This window comes from Dipodomys ordii, unplaced genomic scaffold, assembly GCF_000151885.1.
Source record: "Dipodomys ordii isolate 6190 unplaced genomic scaffold, Dord_2.0 Scaffold151, whole genome shotgun sequence".
Classification (NCBI taxonomy): domain Eukaryota; kingdom Metazoa; phylum Chordata; class Mammalia; order Rodentia; family Heteromyidae; genus Dipodomys; species Dipodomys ordii.
This window is the reverse complement of record NW_012267367.1, coordinates 5,499,542-5,527,423: the sequence shown is the minus strand read 5'-3', so window position 1 is coordinate 5,527,423 and position 27,882 is coordinate 5,499,542.

The window sequence follows — 27,882 nt, the reverse complement described above, 5'->3', positions numbered from 1 at the left end:
CTAAGCTTAGTGCTCTTAAAATTCACCTATTGAGCAATGTCCTTGCATTTATAGTCATTTTTTGCTTTATGTATTTTAAAGCTCTAGTATCAGGTTCATAAATTTTTACTACTTCTATATCTTTGTAATTGATATTTTATCATTATCAAGTGACCTTATTATCCCTGGCAATATATTCGTTATAAAATATATTTTATCTAAGCTGGGTACCAGTGGCTCTCGCCTGTAATCCTAGGTACTCAGGAGGATGAGATATGAAGATCATAGTTTAAAGACAGCCCAGGAAGGAAAGTCCATGAAATTATTATCTCCAATAAAGTACTCAAAAAAGCTGGAAGTGGCACTGTGACTCAAATGGTAGAGTGCTAGCCTTGAGCACAAAGAAGCTCAGGGATACAGCCCAGGCCCTGATTTCAAGCCCCAGGTCCAGCAAAAAGAAAAAAAATATATTTAATATTAATATAGCCACACCAGCTTTATTTTGAAAGCTTTCTTAATCCACATTTGCTTTTCTTTTATTTGTTGCTTCTTCTTTGTTTATTGTACAAAACAATAGGCTTCATTATAACATTTTCATACACCCCCACACACCCCTCTATATATAAATATATATAATATTTCTCAATTGTATACACTTTTTCCATTGACCTCTTTTGTTCCCCCTCACAACTCCAACGGGTCTCCTTCTTCCCCAACAGTTAATGGTATTCTTTTTATTAATTTTAATTTTTGTCTTTTTCTACCTGAGATTCATTTTGGATAGTTTTTGTTGGTATGTTGTTAAGTTTATTAAACTTGTTTTGCAAGGTATAATGGACATTACTCTCATTTAATTATTTGCTTTGCCATTTTGACATTATGGTTTTATTTCTAGATGTTTGCCTACGGTCTTAAAAACTGTTTTGCATACTTTTGTTGAATGCATTCCATCTTTCCTCTGACTCTAGGACGTATGGAATGCATTACCATAACTGTCTCAATATCGATCTCTACTCATTCTAGATCTGTCATTTATGGGTCTGTTTCCATTCATCATTTTTCCTCATTGTCTTGGGTTATATTTTTCTACGCTGTTGTGTGCCTCATTTTATAATTCAGTGCTAGTCACTGACAATTGTTCCTTACTTGGTGACTGGGTTTTTATTCCTTCTTGAAATAAAACAATATAGTTAGTTGGTAACAATTCAGTAAATTCAGCTTTGTTAGGTGATACCTGAGCAACGCTTGGTCCAAGGCTTACTCTGTCACCATTAGTGAGGCGAAACTCCCTTGAGTATCTGCACAATATCTGGAGAATTATGACGGCCTTCATTCTGACTGGTTAGAGCAAGAACTACTTGTTAGCCTTGTTTGAATTCCATGTGTTGTTTTTATAATGCATTCAGGTGGCTTTTTTCCACTTCAACATCATTTCTTTTTCTACAGGGGGTCAATAGTCCCCAACTGGAGACTCTGGGGGCGCCCCCTGCAGCCTCCTCTTGGAAGCACACGTATCTCTGGAGGTCTGATTTGGGAACTCTAGCCCCCCTTCCCTCTGGGCTTCAACGTCATCTCTTCACCTCCAGTAGTTTTGATGGGCTCCTGGCTCCTGGTTCCACTCTCCAAGCAGAAAGTTATAACACTCCTAAGACTCATTTCATTTATTTCCACTTCTCAGGAAACAGAAGCCTTTTATTACTAATGTCCAATATCTTCAAAACTATTGTTTCATCTATATTGTTTTTTAGTTAGTACAGATGTGAGAGTAGCAGTAGTAGACGTTATTCATCTTGATTAGCAGCAGAATTTTCGCAGCTGTGGTACTTTGAGACTTTAAACCTGAAGTATTGGTGACTATTGTTAAAGAATGGTGTGAAGTCAGAGGCGAAACATGGTTTAGTTGTTAAAGGAAGAGGAGAGTTGTGTGATTCCATGTAAGGTCAGCCTGGAGGGGAATGTCATTGTTGTTGGTTATTAGAAATGAGTCTTCTCTGTTTTTAATGGTGGCAATTCTGTGGACCATGATGAAATCATGTATCATTATGAGCTCATCCTAGATGAGGCTACAAAGAAGAAAAAGGTCCTGGGGAGATATGTCCTCTAAATTTAGAATACCTGGGCTTATGAAGCATCAAGCCTTACTATTTCTGGAGCTGCTGCTGCTGCATGGGGGGGGATAATTATTATTCATGATAATAGCAACCCTTATTTCTAAGCACTTGATATATGCAGGAAATCTGTTACGTTACACTGTTTATATACATACAAACAATCTCAATAGGTAGATATTTTCTCTTATTTTGTAAATGATGGAATTAAGTTCAGACAGATAGACCAACACCTACAGTGTCTCTCAAATATTAAAAGCTACAGATTGGATTTAAAACTAAATCACTAAGATGGCAAGGTCAAACTCTTATATATGATTGCAAACTGCTGAAACTCTTGCCAGTCACTTTAGTATCTTTTGAGAAGATTTTTTTTTTTAAAGATCAAGAAAGAACTCAAGAAGTGTTTTTGTGACTGGGTATAGTGGTGCATACCTACAATCCCAGCTCTGGGGAGACAGAGGCAGTGTTGTGAATTTGAGGCCATCTTGGGCTACGTAGAAAGAGCCTATCTAAACAAGTGGGATTTTTTTTTTTTTGTATTCCACGCACTTTTAGCAAAGCATCTTAAGGAGAGAGGAATACAGCTGTCATCAACCAGTGTCGGCCTGGCTTGAATCAATCCAGGGCAAGTAAAACCAGGGGACTTGAATAGAGTTCTCATCATGAATTCATTTGGAGGTTTGGGGCACTGACTAAATTTTGCCTTTTGAAATCTAAACTGACATTAAACAGAGATTGACAGGTTCCCTTAGAAGAAATCTCATGTTTGCCCAAAGCCTGGGGGCAACTTGGTCAAGATGTCATGTTGTTCCACTTTAGCTCAAGTCCTTTGAAAATAGAATCAAGAAAGTTGAATTTTTATTCCATTGGGTAAGAATTCTCAGGTTCTGTTGCTGAGACCAGGATTCAATTTAATCTAATTCAACCAACATTTATTAAATGACTTGTCTCTGCCAGGTGCATTTTAGGCTAGAAAATCAAAGAGGAATAAGACACAATTCCTACCCTGGAGGAAATGAGTCTAGCTGGAGAGATGGAGGCATAAACAAATAATTAGGATAGGATGGAATAAATCTGTATATAAAGAGTAAATAAGGACTCAGAGGAGGGGCCAGTGGTCACAGCCCCAGGTTGGAAAGGTTAGACCAGGATGGTTTTCATGCTTATCTGGATGCTTCATAAATAATATGATTTCAAGATTTTCAACATTATACTATATTGCTCTAGGAATGTAATGATCATGTCACTTCAAAATGTTTTCTTTTCTTTGTTTCTATAATTCTACATGTATCTCCAGGTTCTTAATGCTAGGAATATAGTGAGAGGAAGGTGGAGAATTGTAAATGGCATCCAGAGCTTGCTCAGATTTAATTGCACTCTGGGGCTGGAGTATGTCATTGGACTTTTTGGTTTTCATCAGAATTGGTATTATAAATACATTTTGTTTAGTAACCTCTTGGATATCAATCGCAGACACCAGAAGCTTTCCCAGAATGATATGATTGGAATTCTACTAACAGAAGGTGATAGCTTTCTCAAGTGCGAGTTGAAATTTGAGGATGTTGTGATTATATTCTACCATCACAGACTACAACAAGATTCAACTTTTAAAATGGAAAGGTATTATTAAGAATAGGTCTTAATAACAAACCACAATTTAGTCATGGTATTATAATCTGTATGTATTAGGAATCTTCGTTATAATGAATAACAATCCAACACCCACCAAGTGCGTAAACAGAGGAAGTTGTTGGTTCTGACAATTTGGCTGAAGGCTAAAGAAGTCTTCATATGTTCTCCAGGGCTTCAGGAGCCACTGAAACGTGAAATCCCAGCAATACCAGTTCTTACTCCATCTCCATGGCCTTTCCATGCTCTCATACCCTGCTTTTCACCCTCTCTCTCTCTAAGCCATAATTTCCTCCACTGGTGAGGAATGGGCTCACAGGAATCTCTCTGTTTAACCAGGTCTGTCCAAGCTCCTTAATGAAAAGCAAAATTTTAATCTTAGTCTTAGATGGCCTGGATTTTTTTCTCAGACATACATATACTGTCATAGAGTTAAAAATAAAGATTGGATTCCTCCACATCTGGGTCCAATCTTAGATAGGCTATTAGGACCAACCATCAGAACAGATGACGGTGGCTGCTGGGAGCAGCATCAACAATCTAAGCAGATTGAATCATAATGGCCTTGAGTCTTTTGACCACCAACATCTGTCTAGAGGAAGGGCTGCTGCAGACACTAGATCTCTGGGATGTGTGTTTCTCCTAGACATTCTTTTGATTCTTCCCTCCTCTGTGTGTTGGTTTCATTTTTAGGGTGACAAGATGGCCACAGGTGTTCCAGGCATTTGTCCCCCAAATCCCTTGCTCAAACTTCATCTAATGCCCGTGTTGCACCAGCAGCAAAGGGAATTGGGCCATTCGATTGGCTTAGACAAATACAAACTGGAGCATCCAATTGGCTCAGAGAAGTGAGAACTGAAGAAGAAGTAGGATTCTGTTCTACAAAGAGGAAACGGTGGGCCTAGATGTATCTTGGGTTGGGCAAGACTCAGGGGATTAGGGCAGTGACAATGCTGTGTGGCTCTAGAGAAGAATTTCAGAAGGAGCATTCACCCCAACCACACTCTCCACATTAACTAGGCAGTTTTCCTAATGGCTTTACTTATAAAACACAATTAAATATTACCAGAGATAGAAAAAGCCATCGGAAATATAATAAGGCATTTCAGGGAATGGATCCCTTCACATTTTCCTTCTACTTCTCCAGTGAGTACGAGAGCTCTGGAGATCTTTCAGATCAAAGTGGAATGGACTAAGGAGCTGGAATGTGTTGGAGTGAATTTGAAAGTATTATAAAAAGGAAAACGTGAAAGATCTTTTTGTATTATGACGTGTTACTTAATATTGATAAGTTAGTGTGATGTTTAGTGTGAAGTTTAGTGTGATGTAAGAGATAGCTAGGTGGTGGTGGTGATGATGATGATGATGATGATGATGTGCTAGTTATAGGGTTTGAATTCAATAGTTCATAGTTGACATAATTACTTCTTGAGCTAAACCACTAGTTTCTGGCTTTTTGCTGGTTAATTGGAAATAAAAGTCTCTTGTATTTATCTGCCCAGGTTGATTACTGTTAGGTTTTTAAAAAGAGGTTGCTGAGTAAGAACCACACCACGCATGTGGTATTCAGGTAAGGGGTAAGTTTATTCATCGTTCTGGCTGGCACCAGACTATGTTGGCACTCCACATGACTGGGAAAGACCTGGGCAAGACCTGGACAAGAGATCATCTGGGCCTGGGCTAGGCCTTATCTAGGTTATGGGCGGGGAAAGGTGTGGCCACATCAAATTCAGATGTGACCTCAGCAGATGCAGATGTGACCTCTTCCAAGTGTGCCAGTTGCCTAGGTAATATAGGTACTGGGTGGAGACTTTACTTGCCATCCAGGAGGGGACCTTATAATTACAAACAGCAATCCTCAGATTTTAGTCTCTTGAGTAGCAAGATTATAGGCGTTATCTACTGGTGTTATTTCTTATCATTGCAAGTGAGTCTGGTCTTAGCATAAATCATTTAATTAAAATATTACATTGAAATGATATTTTTCTCGATATCCTTAAAATTTCTACCATGGTGAGGCTTCCCTTTCCTGCCCCTTTTTCCCCTACACAGGCAAAGTGCTACTTTCTAGTAAATTATCTTGACCAAGCAGGCTATTCTTTCTAAGCCTCAGATTCTGCAAAACAGGAACACAGGCCACAGTCCTTTTTTTTTTTTTTTTGCAGGGTGGGGAGGGGCAGAAGATTAGTCTAGAGCCTGGTATACAAAAGTTCTATATATAAATATTACTTAGCTAGCAATATTAGACCCTGGAACCCAGTATACACCTGGTTACAGAAAATGGGGTTAGAAGGTAAGTGGGGTTTAGTTTGTGAATGACTCTATCATGAGGGGTCAGGGTCAGTGTAGGTTTAAAAATGCCACGCCCTTCTCATGGAAGGCTTCGTGGGTGTGAGGCTTAGACAATCTCACAGGGCCTTGTGTGGTTTGTGTTTGCCTTAAAACCTTTAATATTTTTTCAACCAAAGGTCTTGTGTGTGTGTGTGTGTGTTGTATTCCCTCACATGTGACATAACTAGTTTTGCCCCCTTAAGCCAATATGGGGGGTGAGGGAGGGAAAAGGAGAGGGGAGAAAGAGAGAAAGGAGGGAGAGAGAGAGGGGGAGAGAGAGAGGAGGGAGGAGGGAAGGAGAGAAAGAGAGAGAGAGGACCAAGGTTGGCAGCAGTGCACCTACCTCCCCCTCCTATCGTGGAGAGTTTGGGACCTCTGGTTCCCACAGCTGGAGCTGTGGTTCTCAGGCATCTTCCTCTCTGAACCATTTCCCCTTCCTTTACTCCCTTTGTGAAGCTTCTTAATTCCCAGACGCTGGCCATCGGCCCCCAGCACAGCCCTCACCAGCAGGTGGAAGCCGCCTTGGTTTGGTGAGTTCGTGGTTGGGTTGGCGTGCGGTGGCTTTCCCCTCCAGTTTTGTGGGCTTGGGTACTTTCACTTGATCATGTTTCATGAGAGAGGAGGATTCAGCCCCACTGAAAATCACAGGCCATGGGGCTTGAAGAAACGCGAGGCTCAAGAAGGAAAGCACAGAAAAATCGCCCCCCTTTAGCTCGCTCGGGCTTTCCAAATGGCCAAAACCACTTGGAAGGCTGTCTGGCTGCCCAGAGGTTGCGCGCGTTCCTGGGGTTTTCCACACAGCGTGGGGAAGGATGGCCGAGGAAGCTGCCAGTAAGATGATCCGGCAGAGCAATATTGTCCTTGGAGCCCCCTGGGTGTGGGCCCTGTTTGCCCAGGTGCGGCACTCATGTGCAAATGTGTCCACTCAGCCCCTTGGTCACTGGGCCTTGCCCAGACAGCCAGGTGCAAACCCTGGGCGGTGCGCTTCGCCTTTGGAAACCCACACCTTGAGAAGGGGAAGGGGGGGGGAAATAACCTGGGAGAGAGTGTGTGGCACCTCCTGGTGAAAGGAATAACAAGGGAAGGAAATCAACACCAAAGGCAAGCACAGCAGAAGGGCTCCGACTACTCTTAGAAGCGATGAACATGAGAAAGAAAACGGAACTGGGGTTCAAACTGTGGCTGAGGTTATGACAGTAAATAAATCAGCGGGTCTGGAAAATGTTAAGTCTCAACAAGAAAATTAGGACGTTGCAACACTATCGTGGAATGAGTATTATTTTAGCAATATAAATTACTAACACGTGTCTCCTCTCTGCGGGTATCTTTTATTTATTCATAGGGAGACTCGACTTCTTCAAGAGAGAGAATGTGGTATACCAATACGGGAAATGATTTGGCCACCCCCTAGCTAGGTGCACTTGGGTGGGCTGTTGAAGATCTCTCTCGGCCTCATCTCATTTATTTGTAGATGGAATGGAATAGTAGCTGTTTCCAAATACTTGGCAGCCATGGGGAGAAAGAAAGGCAATTTAATATGATTATGGAATATGCAAGACACCAGCATACACCCACACAGATATCAATGGCACAGAGCTTTCAGGAGAGAATACAAAGCAGGAATCATACTAGGTGCTGGGCACCATAGGTACTCCATGAATACTGTAGTTGCTCCACAAGGTGAACAGGGTCGAACAAGACGGCTGTTTCTGCAGCCAGCTCAGGTGTCAAGGAGAAAGTTTGACAGATGTGGGAAGAGCAGGGTCAGGCATCATGGTCTTATTTCAGGCATCCTTTTCTAAAAGATGGCCAGGAGTTTGAGTGACATCACAATATGATTCGGTCCACTGAACCTGTTTGACACATGATCACAATGTTCGCCCTGCAGCTGACAGCTCGCCATGCCTCTGTGTCCTGTCCCCACCCACAAGTGTGCTGATCCTGTCACCGCCTCACAGGAAGAAGAAGGGATGAGTGGGAAGGGTCCTGGAAACAGCTGGAAAAAAAGACCCTCTATAGACTCTCAACTGACTGCCATTTCTGCCTCATTTGGGCCCTACATCAAATCACAGCTTTACAAATGCTCTCTGTTGAGTATGACTGAATATAGGGGTTTCCCATAGCAGTACTTGTATTTGCATTCATGACACGTGCAGTCAATGCACCTTTTGGTCTTGGGAATCTGGTTTGTTTTATAAATGCTGGCCTCTTCCAGCTGGCCTTGATTTGCTTTTGATGAACACTCCCTCTAGACATCGCTGGAACAGCAGGTTTGAGGTTACTTGGACAGAAAAAGCAATCATGGAGGCCCACATGACTTATTCATTTATTTGTCTGAATTCATTCGACAAACCCCGAGTATTCGCTGTTGGCCCAGCATGGCGAGAGCTCTGGGGCTGCAGAAGTAAATGGGACCATCTTTGAAACCTTCCCCTGCCACCTAGGAGCTCAGGTTCCTGTGGAGCAGACACTCAAGATGCAACTATGTTTTAATATGATAGAGTTGGGATAATACACTAAGTATTTCCTGAGCTGTTTCTATGTGTCAGAAGCTGTCCTGAGTTGAAGATACAATTATGTAGGTATAATACCTCACGTCAAGAGCTCATACAGAGTCTTAAGGAAAGTTAACATTTCACGGTTATAGACAGCAAGGTGAAGACAGTCCTCTGTGGGAGGAATCCTGGATGGCTTTCAGAAGAGGTGATGATATTTAAGCCAACCTTACTTATTGAACAGGGTTTTCCATGAAGCCTATGGGACAGAAAAGTCATACAGTGGGGAACAGGGCAGTAAATGCACTCTCAATGCCACACCTGCCAGTGTAGGCACCTTTGTATCTAGGGGAGGGAAGACAAGAAGGTGAAACCAAAAAGGAGGCTTATGTATCTTTGTAAGGAGTTTGGACTTCATTCTGTAAGTGCTGAGGTTTTATACAGGCCTTAACCTTGTGGTCGAGAATGATTTTTCAATGGTGATGAGGAACATGGAGTTTTGGAGGTTGGCAGGGAGACGGGAATAGTGCCAGAGGGAATGGTTAGCATCTTATCCAGTTTCCTAAAATGGAAATGATAAGAGTTTAATGGCTGTGGTGCAGAAGAGGTAACCTCTAGGGGGCAGAATTTCTAGAACCATAGAACATGAATTGGAGCATTAGATGAGAAGAAGTAGAAGGGGTGGAATTCAAACTGAAGGCTAGGCTTCCTGTGTCAATGACATAAATGCCCAATGCTTGGCAATATGGCTAAGATCATAGGAGATTATCTTAGATGATCTTTTACTAGCTTTCACATGACTGTCAAGTCACCCTCGTCCACAGTGTAGATAGACAGGTTGTTGGCTTCTGCAAATGCTGTTAGGTTAAGAATGCTGTTTGTTACAGCACATATGCACATTTATGCATGTATGTGTGTGTGTGCCTGTGCATAGGTGCATGTGTATAGACATACATATGGCATCTATCTTGATGCATGCCTGGCTAAGTGATCATCCATGAGCTTATTGACAACTTTTTTTAATGACATGTTAATGAAGCTGTACCACGATGAAGTCATGTGCCTGGGTTCTGGAGCTGAACTGCCCATGCACAAGCCCTGCTTCTAGTCCTTCTATTGGATAAGTGATCTAGAGTGAGTAAAGTTACTACTTTCTGACTGTTTTCTCTTTATAAAACCAACCATATTTTTTACATTTAATTAATTCATGGTGGTAATTCACAGAGAGGTCATAGCCCTCTCTGTCTCGTTGTCTCTGTCTCTGTCTCTCTCTCCCTGTCTCGCTCTATCTGTGATTTTTTTTTTTGGGTGGTACTGGGGTTTGAACTCAAGGCTTCATACTTGGGCCACTCCTTCAACTTCCTTTTTGCTATTTTTTTTTTGAGATAGAGTCTAGTGAACTTTTCTGCCCAAGGCTGGCCTTGAACCCTGATTCTCCAAAACTCATCCTCCCAAATAGCAAGGATTATATGCATGAGTCACTAGTGCCCAGCCTCTTATTATCTTCTGTTGACAAGGACGTCTCCACAGGAGAAAATCCTCCAGGGATTTTTCATGTTCCTACTGTCTTTTGCTGACATGCAGGGCCCTGGTTTTATGCGAGACTCTGGGTCATGACTCTACCTATCTCAGCTCCATCAATGTTAGAATCAGCATTATAAGGGCTTGCCTATAGCAGCATGATCCCAGGGTTATAGATAAAGATGCAGTGATTGGAAGCATTAAGCATCTCACATCAGAAAAATCACACAGCTCAGGAAGCAGGATGTAAAAGAGGACTGCTTCCCCAGTGTCAGTGATGGCAATTTGGGTTGTTGTGAGGGCAGCCAGGGACCAGAGAAACCACCATTTCCAGCAGGCCACTGGCAGGAAGGACTTCAGCAGTTCAACACAAAGAGCCATGCTGGTCCTCAGGGTTTAAGAGCCCCTCTAGCACCATGGCAACCTAGAAGGTGTGTTTTGTTATTAGAGAGATAGATTGTGCATCTTCCTTTCTCATGCTCCCAGTGGGCCACAAACAAGTGCTCCTCCTCCTCTTCTTTTTTTTTTTTCTTTTAAGGATTTAGAGTTGTGATAGAAGCCTTGAAACAAAAGAGGTAGCACCCTACAACTTGAGCCATGGCTCTATATCCAGGTTTTTGCTGGTTCATTGGAGATAAGAGCCTCAAACTTTCCTGCCAGTGCTGGCTTTGAATGGCAACCTGCAGATCTCAGCCTCGTGATGTAGCTGGGATTATAGGTATGAGCCATCAGCACTCAGCAGTGGACAAAAATAGTTTCCACAGATAACTTTCCCAAGATTGAGGAAGTGTGGTTCCGTTGGAAGCCACTGCTACAAATACTCATCATTTTCTTCTCGTTGTCACCCTCCCCCAGCCCCCATCAGACACTAAGCCTCACTGGAAGTCTTTCATGCTGTGCTTTGTCAGCGAAGGAAAATCTGGTTTGCTCTATGTCAGTCAGGTATGTCACTTTAGCTCAGCGGAATATTTAAAAATCTACACCTTAAAAACAGATGAAATAGGTAAGCTGAGGCAATCTAGTCATAATCCATTGCTTTTCTAAAGCATTTACTCCTGAGATGCTTTATATCACCCATCTCCCTCTTTCCACTGACATGATCTACAAATTCCTATTTGCACAGATCTTTTCAAGAGATTGTGTTTTGTGGGAAGCAGAATTTTTGGGAAGATTTGAGGACAGATCTAAAAACAAAAAAAAAGGAAAAGAAATATTGTATCTACATTTAAAAATATGGTCTGGGGGCCGGGAGTTGGTGGCTTAAGCCTGTAATTCTATCTACTCAGGAGGCTGAGATCTGAGGATCGAAGTTCAAAGCCAGCCTGGGTATGAAACTCTGTGAGATTCTTATCTCCAATAAACCCCTCAGAAAACTGGAAGTGGTGCTGTGGCTCAAGAGGTAGAGCTCTTGCCTTGAGCTGAAGAGCTGAGGGACAATGTCTAGGCCCAGAGTTCAAGCCCCACAACCAGAAAAAAAAAAAAGGTCTGTATTCTGTAATCTAATCTATAGAGATTACAAAGAAATGAAAAGCCCTTTAAACGATTAGGTTGAAAAGGAATGACTTTTCACAGTCCCAGTAAGTCTCCACCTCTCATTTCTGTGCTCACTGGCAGAAGGCTGTAGTTGTCTCATGAGGCTGTAGGTGGCTTACAGGCTTCATACAATATGCCAAGGTGTAGGTAAACTGACAGAACTGAAAACAATATGTTGCATGATTTCATTTTCTTTTGACACTCAAAATTAATTGTATTTCCCCATTAATTGCAACAATTGGAAAATCATTTAAAAATCTATTTACAATCGCAGCAGATTGTCATATTTTTAGTAATAGATGTAACCAAAACGATGTAACACTTGTACATGGGACCCTCAAAGCAGGGAGAAACAGAAGAAGACCTTGCTAAAATGATCATTTCACTTTCTTATCACTGTGAGCCAAACAAATGCGAAGAGATTAATATACCTCATCATTTCATTTCACTCTTACAACTGAAATTAATTGTTCCTATTTGGCCTGTGGGAAAACTGAAGCTTTGGGAAGTAAAGTCATTCATGAAGACTCAAAACATTGATCATAGATTCTTGATTTAAATGCAGACATTGTCAGTGTCATAGTTAACATTTATTGAGCTCTTATTGTGAACCTAGGCACTATTCTAAATATTTTCACGTGTGAAACTCATTTAATCATTACAATAATGAGGACATCCAGAGGTAAAATGACTAGGAAGAACTGGCTCCAGAATCTTCTCGCCTAGCCATTGTGTCCTAGAGGTTCTCTAGAAAATTCTGCCACTCTATATGCCATATCTCTACTGTACTGCCTAACCCTTGCCCTGTTTTATTTTTGCAGTAGCACTCTTATAGCCAAAATACTTTATTCTTGCTGCATGATGCTTAGTTTCCCTTTTGGAGTTGTTTTCTCACACTAAAATACAAGCTCCAGACATCTGGTCCTCTTTGTTTACTACTGTATCCCTAATGTATTTATAATTCCTGGCTCAGCTATGACCTGATAACTAGAGAATAATGTCTGGCACTAACAAGCAGCAAGTATATTAATGAGATAATGATTGAATCACAGGCACATCTGTAAGCTCATCAGAATAGATAGCTACTCAGAATCTACCCTATTATCAGCCTGCTTTCAATCCTGATTTCGAATCCAGTTTAGCAGAATGGTAAGTAAGTAGCACAAATTGCTCTGGGACAGAAAGTGGACCAAATAAAGAAGTCATCCAGATGAGGGAAGGAAAGAGGAAGGATGGTAGCTAGAGAAGGATATCAGTGGTAGGAATACACTTGTTGGTAGCAAGGGCTGCAGATGAAGAGGAAGAAGCAGCAAGAAGATCTGAGTGGAGGGGATGATTGTTCAAGGGAGAAAGGAGTTAGGTTAAGAGCTGTACAGGAGGGGGACGAGTTTGCAAGGTGGGGGAGCTGTTGCTGCTCCTGAAACAGGTCAAAAGGGAGCAATGACTGCTAATTATGAAGAGAGAGAAAGCAGAGAGAAGCTGAGAAAGCTCTTATTGCATGCCCTTGATCCTCCCAGCGCACTAACTGGATAATGCTTTCTGCAGGTATGTCAAAGAAAGTCATGATTACAAAATATGTCAGATAAAAGGATGGCTTGCCATTAATGAAACATGGAACAGGAGACAGAAGTTTGCCTCACCTAAGACATAAGGTTCTAATAAGCAGTCATTCATAATGACAGTACATCAAGATGTGGCAATAATTAGTGCAAAATAGTTCTCTGCAACACTGTTAGCAAAAGCAGGTTGTGGCTGATGGAGAAGTACTGGTTTGGGTTGTTTCCACTGAATCAACTTTTATAGGAACAACAATTCTTTTTCATCCTGATATTCTGATGAGATAAAAGATTTATGCCAGTAGAAAAGTGGGGAGGGGCTCTTGCCTTCCAAAGTGTCATGGTGACATGGTGACTGGCCTTCTGAGTCTAGAAAGACACTTGTGGCTCCTGGATCCTTGTGGCCCTCATTTGCTTCATTCTGATTCCGTGTGTCTGGTCAACATGAGACCTGGTTGCTTCTTGTTTATTATTTGAAACTTGCATTTGCCCTCTTTGTTTTTCCAGTGTTTTCCAAGCACTGTCTTTTCTTTTGTCTTCTCTAACTGATAACTAGTTTTCTGTTCCAGAAATCTTTCTACTCAGGAACATATTCTTTTGGGCCTCTGCTCTGTCCTTGAGCATTTTTGCTCAAGGCTAGTGGTCTATCACTTGAACCTTACCTCAATTCTGTTTTTTTTGGTTTTGTTTTGGTGGTTAATTGGAGATAAGAGTTTTATGGACTTTCCTGACAGGGCTTTGAACCATAACCCTTATATCTCAGCCTCCTAAATAGCTAGGATTACAGATGTGAGGCCCCAGCACCTAGCTTAGAAGCATACTTTTGTATTTTTTATATATCACTGAATAGCAAAGTATGTTAGTTAACTATCACTGTGACAAAACACTTGAGACAAAGAAAAGAAAAGGAAGGTCAGGCGCTGGTGGCTCACATCTGTAATTCTAGATACTTAGGAGTCTGAGATCTGAGGATCATGGTTTGAAGCCAGCTAGGGCAGGAAAATCCGTGAGACTCTGATCTCCAATTACCCACCAGAAAACTGGAAGTGGCACTGTGGCTCAAGTAGTAGAGTGCTAGTCTTGAGCTGAAGAGCTGACAGACAACATGTAAGGCGAGTTCAAACCCCACCACCGACAAAAAAAAAGAAAAGAAAGAAAAATAGAAGAAGAGGAAGCACTTATTTGGCTATGGATTTAGAGCTTCAGTCTGTAGTGGCTTTGGTCATTGCTGTGGGTTTGTGGCAAGATAAAGCATCATAATAGAGATCATGGAGCAATGTAGAGCAAAGCTGCCCATCTCATGTCATCCTGGCCACAGAGGAGAGACGAAGGGGCTGGGAAAATACACATTCCTGAAGAGCATATCTCTAGTGACTTTTTCTTTCTTTCTCTCTCTCTTTTCCTTCCTTCCTTTCTTTTTTCCTTCCTTTCCTTTTTCCTTCCTTCCTTCCTTCCTTCCTTCCTTCCTTCCTTCCTTTCTTTCTTTCTTTCTCTCTTTCTTTCTCTCTTTCTTTCTCTCTTTCTTTCTCTCTCTCTTTCTTTCTCTCTCTCTTTCTTTCTTTCTTTCTTTCTTTCTTTCTTTCTTTCTTTCTTTCTTTCTTTCTTTCTTTCTTTCTTTCTTTCCTGTCCTGGGGCTAGATCCAGGGTCTGAGCACTGTCCCTGAACTTCTTTTTGCTCAAGGCTAGACACCCCATCACTTGAGCCACAGCACCACTTCCAGCTTTTTCTGTGTGTGTGGTGCTGAGGAATCTAACCCAGGGCTTCATGCATGCTAAGCAAGCAATTTATTTTATTTTATTTTATTTGTGAACATACTGTACAGAGGGGTTACAATTACATGGGCAGGATAATGTGTACATTTCTTACCAAGCATTGCAGCCTCCTCCTTTGTTTCCCCTTCACATCCCTTCCCAGCCTCCCCCCTCCCCCCAGTCCCAATCCCCCCCCCCCCCGCACCGGCGTTGTAAAGCTCGTTTTGGACATGACAACTTGTACTTCTCATTGTTGCAACAGGTCCACCTGTATCCTTAAATGACTTGTTTTTCCCCATCTCCTCCACAAGTTATACTGACATCAAATATAGTGAAAGCAGGGGTTATACTGTGGGGGAGGGACATACAAAGCAACAAAGAGATAATCTTATAGATGCGTTAGAAACACATGCATGAAAGAAAAAAAACATTAAAATACATATCTAAGGGTTCATTTTCCTAACATCACATTATCTGACCTTTTCCGCTTGACTCATACATATACTAGATATTGCAAATAAGGGAAACCATGGGGCCTATGTTTCTTTGGGCCTGGCTTACTTCACTTAATATAATTTTTTCCAAGCAAGCAATTTACCACTAAGCCACATTCCCAGCCCCTGGTGACTATTTCTTAAAGCTAGGACGCAACTCCTAACATTTCTACCAGCTTCCTTCAGTCTATTAAACTAGGAATCCACAAGTGGAGTAATTCATTTATGAGGTTCAAGTCTTCATGATCCAAGCACCTCACAGAGGCCTGATCAGTGAGTGAATCCTGCTTCACTGGAGACCAAGCCTATATATATATATATATATATATATATATATATGAGCTTTAGGGGGATATTGAAGATGTAAACAACACAAAGTTCTCTCCCTATCAGAGGCTAATACTTATCACCTGACAATTTCTATGTGAGAAGTATAGGAACAGACAATTCAATGTCCGTGTCTCAGGGTTTCTCTCTAGGCTGCAGTGATGGTGTTATTTTGGGCTGCAGTCTCATCAGAAGGCTTGACTGCGAGTTCAGTAACTTGCCGTTGGGTCTTACCTCAGGGAAGCTCACAGCATGGTGGCTGGCTTCGCTCCCAATGAGCAAGAGAAGGCCAGCAAAATCGAAGTCAGAATTTTTGTAACATAATCTCAGAGGTGACATCCATTACTTTTTTCCTTATTGTACTCATTCAAAGGCAAGTCTCCTAGATATAGGATTTTTTTCCCGGTCTTTTTCTCTCTGTATCTCATTTGATATAGCTTTCATTGTTATGTCTTTCAGTTCAAAAAGCTTTTTTCTGCAGTGTCTAATGTTTTAATAATTCTATTTAATATTTTTTAAACATTTCAATCATTTTGATCTTTCAAAATATTCTTTTTATTTAATACGTTCAATACTTACCTTCTTCAACATATGGAATACAGTCCGTGAATTCTTGACTTTCTTTTCTACTAATTCTTTACTTAGCATCAGTTTTAACTCATTATATATGGGTTTCTTTAACGCATGTTTGAACTTTGAGATTGTCTCCCAGAATCTAAGAATTTTACCATGCTAGATGCTGAATAAATTATCTATTCATATATTCTTTTTTGCAGTATTGGGATTTTTGAACTCAGGGCCTTCTGTTTGCTAGGTAAATGCTCTACCACTTGAATCATACCTCCAAAGCCCTCTTTTTTGCTTTGTTATTTTTCAGTTAGAGTTAGAATCTTACTTTTTATTTTCTTGCAAGACTGAGCTCCATCCACCTATGTTTCCTGTATAGTTAGCATCAGGATGTGCTTCAACACCTCAGGCTTGTTCCTTTTTTAAAAAAAAATAACAAAACAAAACCTCTTGTTTCATTTCCTGGAATTCATTTCTGTAAACATTATTTTGCATTATCAGAAGCACAGAGGCATTGCACCTTTGAGTCTCCTCCTTTGGTCTCACTGTATGTGAATGCCTAGAATCCTTTATAATTTATCATGTCCCAGTGTATTTTGATCTAGCTTCCACATGTGAAAGAAAACATGTGCTGTTTGTCTCTTTGAGCTGGCTGACTTAACATGTTTTGTTCTAGGTCCATCATTTTCCTGCAAATGACAAAATATAAATTCCATTGTGTATAGCCACCACATTTTGGATCCACTCATCTATTGTAGGGCATCTGGGCTGTTTCCATAGCTTGACTACTGTGAATAGTACAGCAATGAACATGGGTGTGCAAGTGTCTTTATCAGGCTTGTTCTTTAAGATGGGGTCTTTCTACCTCTGCCCAGGCTGATCTAGAACTGTGATCTTCCTATTTCAGCCTCCCACTTTAGCTAGGGTTATGGGCATGAGCCATAACACAAGGCGTGGCATTCTTCTCTTCCCCACTCCTCCCCTCCTCTCCCTTCTCTCCCTTTCCCTGTCATCCCCTCCTTTTCTCTTCCCTTTCCCTCCCCCTCTATTTTCTCCCCCCTCCCCTTCCTTTCCCTCTTCTTCACTTTCCTTGTTTCCCTTCTTCTCTCCTTTCTCTTTCCTTCCTCCCTTTATTTTTCTATTTCCCATGTGAGATGTTTGAAGAGCAAGGCCATTTGCTTCTCTACTGATAGAACTGAGGGTTGTGCAATGGAATCGACTTAATCAATTCGTATAGTTTCATAATAGAGATTTTTTTTTTAGTTTGAAGTCTATAGACTCTTAAGGGATATCATCACTTAAAAACACACTTCTAATTGAAATGAAGCATTTCCTTTCATTATAAACACAAGCAACAAATCACAAAGAGTGTTAGTCAAGCCTGAGCCTTTATCAACATGGAGAAACCACACACATTTTTTAATATTACAGCACGGTTACTGCAGATATGCAAAGTATTATTTGGGTTCATTACTATTCATTGGTACTTCAAAATTATAGTAGATTTCCTATTTAATGTTAGATCATTTCCTACTTAATTTAGAACATTTACTTAATGTTAGATATTTACATTCATTAATAAGAAGCATTATTTTTTTATCACAAATACATTAAAAGTATTTTGGTAATTATATTTTAATATTGTTAGTTTTCTTCATAAATTACCTTGTGCTTATAGAACACTATTTTGACAAGCTTCTAAGACATCTAAAGGGATAAAATAATTCAGGATTGCCTGTGACAGTTATACCTCACAAAATTTCTGGTGGGAGTCACCTCAAGAAGAGACCAGGTAAATAGCAACAGGAAGTTCCTAGCTTTTCATGTATAGCTCCTCCCCAGCTGGGAGATATGAGGCTGTAACCCAACCCTGGGAGAATCTGACCTTCTCTTATTTTAGCCTCACTGAACTGCTGAACCCAGCAGTTTATCTGTCTGATGTGATAGTTTCCATCAGGGCCAGGACTTACTAAGTTTGGGAGCCAAAGTTCTCTGTAAAGCTTAGCTGATGACAGAGTTGCGTCTCTTCTTTCCTGATGAGCTGGCGCCAAGATGCCTTTCTACATCAATGAAATAGCTTCAACTCTGACATTCTGGCTTGGGGCTTCCTTTCATTTAATCAGCAACAATTCCATCCTGTCTTGGAATCCATTAAATTCAGGGCACAGGGCCTATGTCTTCTCACTGATCTCTAACTTTGCATCTGCCCTCCTGATGCTCCTCCTCCTCTGTCCACATGCTCTCCAGCTGTGGCAGGTGATGCTGCCAGGAGACCAGAAGGTTGCAGCATCAGGCCTTACAGGGGCCTGCTGAGATAAGCTATCAGCTTGCACTATTTGACAGAGGAGAATAACAACAAAATCAAGTCCAAAGCAAAGGCCACATGGAGTTGAAATCTCTGATCTTGTCATGCTTTGACCACATTGCTCTCTGACCCAGAACTCTCTTTTTCTAAGATTAACTGAAAGACAAAACCTTCTGGTCTCTGTTAGCTGAATACATATACATATCTCCATTTTTTTTCCTTTAGTTAGACTTAATGAGAACTAACATGTTGCAGTTGTAGTGCTTTCCTAGTTGTGATTAATTTAGTCTTCAAAGCAATTGTGTACATCAAGTTTGACTCATTTGACTAATGAGATCTCTAAGTCTAGAAAGGTTCAAGTCAACCCACATGATTTGTAAGTAAAGGCAGTCCAGGGGACTTATAAAGGGATTGGCTCATAGGATTGTGGTAACCAAGAAATTCCACAATAGGTTCTCTGCAGGTTGAAGGCCTTGTATGTGAATATGGCTGAGGCCAAGTCCAAAGGCTTCAGACTGAGCAAAGTCAATGGTATCACTTTGGTTTGACGTTGAAAGCCTGTATACCTGGTGGGGGACACTGGTGTGAAATATGGAGTCCAAAGGCTGATAAATCTGAGGTTCTGATGTCCAAAGCAGGCATGTCTTAGCTTTCAGAATGAAGATGCCAATTCGCCACCTATATTCCTTCATTTTGGTCCTTTGTGCAACTGGATGGTTTTGTTTTCCAACTCTTGAGATAGAAATGCGTTCCAACCCATTATTGTTTTCTTTTGTTCAACTATAAAAAGGAACATCATAAAGATAATGGTAAATGGAAACTGACACGTGAGCCTCAATGTCAGGAGAAATAGAGAGGTGTAGTGACTACAACACTATAAAATTCACATGCCTTCTGAAAGGGATAGCGTCACTCAGCCCCAGATCATGGTTGCCTGTGAGAATGTATGTATACTACCCAACTCATCTGACCGGGAAAACGTCCACGAGGCTGGGTTTTGTGATTCCAAGATAAGTAAATATTGAGAAATTCATATTGATATTTTTCAAAATTTGTTTTAAAGAACACAGAAAGCAACTAACAGAGTGTCTGGTGTTTGTATTATACAGAATATAGCATTCTGTTCACTGCAGTCTAAAGTGGATTAAGACAGGGATCAATTGTTCAGTATACTTTTCTTTCTCTTTTTTCTTTCTTTCTTTCTTTCTTTTTGTCTCAAGATTGGAACTCATTGATGCTTTGTTCTTTGGCTGGTGCTCTACCACCTGAGCCATGCCTCCAAACTTTTGTTCAATATTCTTAAGATGTTACTTCCTGTCTCTGCCTTTAGACTTTTTATCTGTATATCAGAAGTGTAAAAGGCCATTAACAAAAATTCAGGCTTGAACGTGACACTGTTAAATGTTCTCCTAATAGAGATTTAATTTCATAAAACTGGCCTTTTCCTTGAATTAAAAAAAAATTAAGATAGTGATAGCCACATGTATCTCTACATCATCAGGACAGATTAGTTAGGACCATTATGCCACAAACCTAGTGCTTCATTGTACCAGAAATCCTTTTGTGTAACTTAGAAACAAACTATACTGCCTGAACAAATCAAGATAGGAAGTATTAATGTATAGTTCATGTTCGTGTTTTTTGAGTTACTTTTCTTTTTGAGATAGCATCTTAGTATGTAGGATAGGCTGGCTTTGAACCTGTCATCTATCTTCCTCAGCCTGCCCAGTACTGTGATCCAGGGATATCTAGCCACATCTACCTGGGAGTTACTTTTCCAAGTATTTTCACATAAGATTTTTATTTCAGGTGCAAACACATCAGTAGCATAACCAAAGATTCTCTCCTTACAGCTGGCCAGGAATAGTTACCTACCAAAGCCAAGTTGCCCTTATCTTCCCAAGAGCCCTTTCATCTCTGATTGAAGTATTCATTAAAACCACATTGCTTGGAGACTAGTACAATTCCTGAACACAGTTGAATGCAGTACTTCACATTACTTGGGCATCACAGTAGAAATGATTTCAGGGGTGTGTTTGAAAATAAAAATCTGGGGTGTCCTGGTTAGTGGGTGCATGTGAGTGCACTGAGATCCTGGCAGACATTGCCAACCAAATGTAGAAAAAAAAAACATAGGCAAGAAAAAGTTGAAGGTGATATTTTATGACAAGATAGGCGGCTGTGAAGGAACTTAGTCAGATGCCCATGGGAACAAGCTGTTGGCACATCATTCCCCTAGATGATACTTTACTATATGATCTTTTGGGAAAACTCTATATGACATGGCTTCTGTATGAAAGGATAAATTTGGATCACTTTAATAGATTTTCAAGACAATACTCAAATTTAGGAGTCACAGGGCCATGTTTCAATCAAGAAGTAGTGTTCTTTATAACCTGTATTTCATTTCAATGGGCAGTTCAGTGGCTAGTTCATCACTGTATCTTTCTTTTGCCTTCTTTAGAATCATTTTAAGTATACTTTTCCAAAAAGACAACCTCTAACATCGCCAAAGTCATTGAGCAGAGCTCTGACCGCTGTGAACATTTCAGGTAATACTGTTCTTAGTATTCTATGTCATCTTTCTTAGGTTCTCATTTACTTTCTTGGCTGCCACAAGTCTCTCATTTATCTGTCTCCTTCCTCTTCTGTCAGGACATTCTGAGAGGTAATTTTTCATCCTGTCTGTTTCCTTATCCCAATGGTCCATTCATTTCCTCCAGTCTCTTTTTCCTTCTTCTTCCATTCCCCCTTCATGACAGCGCTTTGTTGAGCAGCCTTTTAAAGCATTCAAGAGTTGACAGCAGAGGATGGTGCTTGGTCTCGAATGCTAAGAGGAGTTGACTTCCTAGTGATTACAAGGTTTCTAGTCTGTCATTGCACTCTGTTGGTAAGTGGTGGAAACTCAAGTGAGCACAAGGAAAGAGGGATCTATTGGATTCCTTACCAGGCATTATACTGGGACAAAGCAGAAAGGAAGGACTTGCTGTAGGAACTTGGGTCTCACAAACTAGCAACAGAATTCCATGCTGCTGGGTTTCTGCCTTCTTGTTTTTCTACTTTTCTTTTCTGATTTGTTTCATTCCGTAGACAGAGCTTTTCTATGTGTTGGGAATAGAGCTATTGACTTTTAGGTCCACATTATTATCCTCTAAAACACAGGACTTCCTACTCCCTTGCCCCCCACATCACTCCCAGGAAAGACGCCTGGTTGGTCTCATAACACTCTCGCACAATAAAATGTAACCTCATAGAGATGTTGAGAGAATTCAATGAGGTAATCTGCATGATATGCCTACTGTTGAGCTTGACCCATAGAAAGTATTTCATAAATTTTAGTCATGATAAACAGAGTATGTGGGCAAAGAAAAAAATTGATGAGTTTATGTTTCTCTAAAGAGCAGCACTAACTAAGCCTGAGCTTGTTTTAAACTTTTTTAGAAAATAGACACATACTTGTATATACTTGTAGGGTCAAATATGTGCTGACCCTACACATCTACATTATGTAATGGACAAGTCATGGTAATTAGCATATCCATCACCACATTGTTATTTTTATTTTTTCTGCAGTGAGAGCATTCACATAGCTCTCCTCTAGGCTGGGAATGTAGTTCACTGGTAGGGCACTTAACTAGCATGCCCAATGCCTGAGTCTGATTCCCAGAACTGCAAAACAAAATGTCCAAACCAAAAAACAGAAAACAAAATCTTTCTTGTAGCAATTTTGGAATAAACATTATTGTTAACTACAGTCATTCTAATTCACTTACAGCATAGAGACCCACTCCTCCCATTTAATGTAGCTATTAACCAGCCTCGCTCCAGCCTCTGGCAACCACCTTGGACTCTGTTTCTATGCATTCCATCTTTGAGATCCTGCAGTACGTGGCTTTCTGTGCCTGGCCAATTTCATTTAACCTAATATCCTCCACGTCTGCCTATGTTGTCACAACCAACAGGACTTCACCTTGTATTTTTTTTTCCCAGTCAAGTTGTAGTCTTCTGTGTATTGGCACCACATTTTCTTTTTTTTATTGCATTTATTCTAAAAAGGTTAAAATCGTAATTCAAATTTATAAAGTCTGTAATACAGTTACTAGCAAATACCCTGTTCTTTTTTTTTTAATGATTTTTTTGTGTGTGTGAAAATACTGTACAGAGGGGTTACAATTACATGGGCAAGATAATGAGTACATTTCTTATCAAGCATTGTAGCCTCCTCCTTTGTTTCACCTTCCCATCCCTTCCCATCCTACCCCCACCCTCCCACCTAATCCCCCCCCCACCAGAGTTGTAAAGTTCGTTTTTCCACGTAACGACTTGTACATCTCATTGTTGCATAATGTGGATAATAATGTGGACCTAAAAGTCAATAGCTCTATTCTCAACACAAAGAAAAGCTCTGTCTACGGAATGAAACAAATCAGAAAAGAAAAGTAGAAAAACAAGAAGGCAGAAACCCAGCAGCATGGAATTCTGTTGCTAATTTGTGAGATCCAAGTCCCTATTTAAACGATTTGTTTTTTCCCTTCCCCTCCACAAATTATACCAACCTCAAATACAGTGAAAGCATGGGTTATACCATGAGGGAGGGACATACAAAGCAACAAAGAAATAATCTTATAAATGTGTTAGAAACAATCACCTGAAAGAAAAAAACATTTGAATACATATCTTAGGGTTCATTTCCCCAACATCAACTTATCTGACCTTTTCTGCTTGACTCAGACATATACTACATATACCATAGGACCTATGTTTCTTTGGGCCTGGCTTACTTCACTTAACAAATTTTCCTAACAAATGGGGCAATGTCATTCTTTCTGATGGAGGCATAGAATTCCATTGTGTATATAAACCACATATTCTTGATCCATTCATCTACTGAGGGGTATCTGGGTTGGTTCCATATCTTAGCTATGGTAAATAATGCTGCAATAAACATAGTCGTGCTGGTAGCTTTAGTGTGGTCTGTGAACATTTGGGTAAATGCCCAAAAGTGGGATTGCTGGGTCATAGAGGAGCTCTATGTGGAGTCTTTTGAGGAAGCTCCATACTGTTTTCCAAAGTGGTTGAACAACAATGCAGTCAGGTTCCCTTCCCTCCAGCATCCCCTCCAGCATCTGTTGTTTTTAGAGTTCTTGATTATAGCCATTCTAGCTGGAGTGAGGTGGTATCTCAATGTTGTTTTGATTTGCATTTCTTTTATGGTAGGGATGTTGAGCATTTCTTCATGTGTCTATTGGTCATCCTTCTTTCCTCTTCAGAGAAGTTTCTCTTTAAGCTCACTTATTTATTGGGCAGTTGTTTCTTTGAAGGTTTGTTGTTGGGAGTTTTAATTTTTTGAGTTCCAGGTATATTTTAGATATGAGACCCTTGTCTGTTGTATGCTAGTGAAGATCTTCTCCCAGTCTGTGGGCTTTCTATTAATCTTGCTAGCTATGTCCTTTGCCATGCAGAAGCTCTGCAATTTCATGCAATTCCATTTGTCCAACCTTTCTTTGATTTGTTGTGTTTCTGGGTCTCTATTAAGAAAATTTCGGCCTGTGGTACCACATTTTCTTTACCCAGTCTTCCATTTTTCTTAGACATTGATTTCAAATTTTGGGTTATTAAGAATATGAAGCTCTTAACCATTTGTCACTTTGGGGCTCTTACATTTGTCCAGAATCAAGATAAAGGTGATTTTTGATAATCAAGAAATTCCTGAGAAACTAATTGCTAAGACAGCTGCTGTTTACCCTTGGCCTATGTCTTTGGCCATCAATGCCTTTGTCAGTAGGTCAGTGTTCAGGAGGACACTAGAAGCTGCTATCTTTTTCTTTCTTTTAAGTGGTTTTCCAGAGTCCCTTCCTCCCCAGCTCCCAAGCTGTGAGAGGCTCAGACACCCCCTTGGTCACAGGAGTGTGGGCTGGTCAGGTTCCCAGGCAATAAGAACCCTACGCAAGCCAAGCTGGAGCCAGACAGACTTACAGAAGTGATGGCTCTACACAATCACTTCTGGGAAAGGTTTTTAGCTATCTCTTCTGCATTTTGTCCTTCGATTCGCAGGTTAACCTGGTTTCTTATCACTTCTATGCCTTTGCCTGTGTTATTTTCTTCCTTTAACAACCTTTGCTTCTATCCTCTCTGCTCTTCTGTCCACCACCTGTTGAACCAAACTCCTCCCCATTCTTCATGACCTAATTTCAATGCTACTCACTATTCCCTTATATTTTTCTTTTTTGTATGCGCCAGTCCTGGGGCTTAAACCCCGGGCCTGGGGGGGAGCACTGTCACTGACCTTTTGTGCACAAGGCTACCACTTGAGCCACAGCTCTACTTTTGGCTTTTTTTTTTTTTGTGGTTGAATGGAAAGAAGAGTCTCACAGACATTTCTGCACAGGTGGCTTTCAAGCTTAATCCTCAGGTCTCCTGAGAAGCTAGGACTATAGACCTGAGCCATTGGTGCCCGGCTCTTCTACTTTTTGAAGGAATAATTACAAGGATTGTATAAATATGCGGTTAGAATCTGACCTGTCTTGTGCCTAGTAAATGTTGAATTGGAATTCTTTTTTCTCATTAATTTTTACCCTTTTGAGGGTGTTTATAGAGGTCGTCAACTGTGATGAAGTTTCAGGAAGAATGTGGAAGTTGATTTTGCTTGCAGTCTCCTTCAAGAGAATCCTTGAGTGCTATTAAACTGGCAGTACTTGTGGAAGTTCCCTCCAGAAATCAACCTGAACTATATTGCATCCTCTTACCTTGCAGAAATCGACTTTCAAATTAAGGCCTAACATCATCAGTATTAGAAAGGAGGACTCTTCTGTCCAAGGAAGCTGTGCGGTTATTACTGTAACGATATTTGTGGCGCTTTCCGGATTGCAAAGTCTGCATCTACATTACCTTGATCAGTGTTCTTCAGGATCATGAGCTGGTAGGGCGGGGTGGGGTTTCAGATACTGACTCTATAATCAAGCAAATGTGACAGTCTCTTTGATATAAGCATAATCAAAACAAATTTAGGACGGCTGGGTTGGGGGTAGAGAAGTAAAGTAACAAAAGGACAAAAACAACTCTGTTTTCTAGAAAGCAAAGCTTCATGCCAATAGTATTGTGGGGATCTGGAATCCCAAATCAAGAGTTCTCCTGTTTTTATCACTTCCTTAAACTCTACAGGGTTGTTTTCCAAACTTACTACCTGAATCTGGGCCTTTGGCCATTTGTTCTAATCTGCCCTGCTCTGGAGGAGCCAAGCCTCCTGCCTTGGCAGGGGAAGCAGGGATCTTGCTCGATGTTTCTGGCAGGGGTGGTTCGCTAGTGTTCCATGGAACAAACCTTTGGCTGCTAGAAGATGAAAGATGATAGATAAATTACTCTCCCGTTTTTGTTACTTTCTCTCTGTCTCTCTTTTAAAGCAAAAGCCATGAGATTTGAAGAACTATAGAAACCCATCTGCAAATGACACAAGAGTACCAGGATACATAAATGGACAGGTTAAAATTCAACCTTCTTATACAATCATTTGAAGACTTAAAAACTACTCATATTTTACTCTCAGTATCACCCAATCTGCAGACATTGACTCACCAGAGTTATTTTATTTTTACCCTTTACCATTGGTTATGCGGAATCCAATGAGCAGACATCATTGCCTCAACTCAAGAGTCACAAATAGGGATCCAAGGACTCTGAGACTACAGACCAGCTTTCCAAAACTCACAGGTAGTAAAGAGAAGCAAATGGGGAAATTACAGTATATTCCACTAATTTTCATCAATGAGAGAAACCATTGTGAAGAGAGAAAAGATGGGGGCATCATTGGAGAAACTGAATTTATTCAATTGTTCTAATTCTCTACTGAAAAAAAAATGTTAGCTCTACAACAGAAAGGACCATCTCTATTCTATTCATGGCAATAGTCCTAGAACCAGTCATTCCTTGGTTAGGGTAATCACTCCATATTTTTGACCTGAAAACCAGTTAGGAGTCTTAGAGTGGCCCCTACAGGCTACACACCACACTCAGAACTTTCCTTGAATTATGTTAGCTAATTATCACAGGGGTTGTACAAATGTCCTTGGAAGACTTTGGGAAGTTAAGACATTCACCATGGTTTCTAGTTAGAGGAAGAGCTGATGATGGTGGACTCTCATTCTTCCTCTTCCAACCCCATCTCAAGCATGAGGTCTAACTCACTTCCTAAGGAGCTGTGCTGCTGTTTTGAGGGTTCACTGTGGATACCACTATGGTGCACTGATTCTGCCCTTACTCATTTTCATAGCTCTTAGGAGACTGTCATCAGCAGCTGGGATAATTAGAATGGGACACAAGAGCCCCCTGGGCAGATGTCTTCTGGAAATAACACGTACCAGCGTGCTCAACTTGGAGAGCATGGCCCCATCCTTGAACCGTACACGTTTCCTGTTGAACAGCTGTTAGCCAATGGAGAACTAATTAGTCCTGGAGTATAATTAATCGCTGATCACAGAGGGCACTGCCTCCCAGCAATGGGGGCTCCAGATGCCTGGCCCACATTTGAAATAGTAACTCTGAGGATGATGCTAAATTCTGGAAGTGAAAATGGCCACCAAAGAATTACTTGCCTGTATCAGAAACAGTGGGATGTAGATTCCTGGGCTAACCTTCAGGCTTACAAGACACAGTGATCTACATTGATGGGCTTGCTAGCCTCTGGGAATCCCTACCTTGTGTGGCTTGGGAGACCTAAAATGTTCCTTTTGTCTCTAAAGACCTTGGGAAAAATTAATAGTGTTGCTAAACAGGAAACAGACAGTATGTTGCTTCTGAGGCAGCACTAAAGGGGCCAGGTACCCTGCTTTGGTGGCACAAATGACTTTTCCTTGTGGTCCAGAGTTGATTCAACAGAAGCCATAACTATGAGGCTTGAACCAGGAGTGCTAATGAATGCCTGTAGTCCCAGCATTCAAGAGGCCTTGGTAGAAGGACAGACTTCAAGGCCTGGGGTGAAACAGGGAGCTTAGGGCCAGTTTGGTTTACATAGTTTATCATCAAAAAGAAGCTACGTTGAATATGTTCAAGTTAATTGACTTAAGCAATGTTACAACAAAACCAATTTTAAATCATCTTACTTTTTAAATTATCTTATTTCATTTTGTCTTACATTCATTATATATATATATATATATATATATATATACACACTGTCCATACAGATGTAGCATGGTATGACATGAATGCATAGATATCACATGTACATATAATGTCTAACAGTCAAATACCATGTATATATAATGCATTGCCCTCGGAAATGTATCA